Source organism: Delphinapterus leucas, chromosome 7 (genome assembly GCF_059928025.1).
Source record: "Delphinapterus leucas isolate spDelLeu-1000000601 "Yukka" chromosome 7, BTC_Dleu_Yukka2, whole genome shotgun sequence".
Taxonomy (NCBI): Eukaryota; Metazoa; Chordata; class Mammalia; order Artiodactyla; family Monodontidae; genus Delphinapterus; species Delphinapterus leucas.
Genome location: NC_143135.1, coordinates 42136186 through 42137391, shown reverse-complemented (window position 1 = coordinate 42137391; position 1206 = coordinate 42136186).

Sequence of the window (1206 nt, the reverse complement as noted above, 5' to 3'; positions counted from 1 at the left end):
GGTTAAGAATCTGCCTGCCAATGCAGGGGACACGGGTTTGATCCCTGGTCTGGGAAGAACCCATATGCCGCGGATCAACTAAGCCCGTGCACCACAACTACTGAGCCTGCACTCTAGAGCCTACAAGCCACAACTACTGAGCCCACGCGTCGCAACTACTGAAGCCCGCGCGCTCTAGTGCCTGCATGCCGCAACTACTGAGCCTGTATGCTGCAACTACTGAAGCCCACACACCTAGAGCCTGTGCTCCACAACAAGAGATGCCACCGCGCTGAGAAGCCCACGCATTGCAATGAAGAATAGCCCCCTCTCGCCGCAACTAGAGAAAGCCTGTGCACAGCAACAAAGACCCAATGCAGCCAAAAATTAAAAAAAAAAAAAAGGTATTGGCTAGTTTCATCAACTGGAATACTAAAGAATGTACTGCATAAATCAATTACTGTAAAGAAATTGCTTTCAGTGGGAGCGGATATTAGTAATGGATATTAGGAACAACAGGGTGTTGAGGGATAACAATGTTGTTTATTGCTCAAAGGTCCTGGACAAGCATCCACCCTTGGCCCTTAGGTTTTCTCACTAGCAAAATGGGAGTATTGCAGGGGCTAGTGCAAGGGATAATGATGCCTTGGCCCTTGTAATCTTCTGTTATGGGCTTTATGCTTTTTAGAGATTCTTTCCTATAGAATATTGATTAATTCTGAGCAGAGGTTTTGAGAGATCTATTTGAATATTGATGGGAGGTGTGCTGTGAGTTTTGCCAATATCAGTTGGAGATTTTGCCCATAACAAAGATGGTAGCTGGATTGATAGGGACAAACTATCAGTGTTTCCAGAATCAGCTCTAGAATCATTAGAGATGGAGCAAATAAAAGATGTCAAGGGGTCATTTAATTCACCTGGTTTGTTATTTCAATGACTACTCTGAAGTTCTAGAATTATTTCTACCTTTGCAATTTTTTTTTTTTTGCCGCACTGTGTGGCTTGTGGGATTTTTGTTCCCTGACCAAGGCCCTTGGCAGTGAAAGCGTGGAGTCCTAACCACTGGACTGCCTGGGAATTCCCTTTATGATTTTTTTTTCTCCCTTTGGAAGAAAGAAATTCCAGCATGATACTTCTCTAAGAAGTCTCAGCCTGATAGATGGATGGGGTTGAGGAACTAAGGAGAAAAAGGCATGTATCTCTCAAAGGGCCAAACAAAAGGAAATA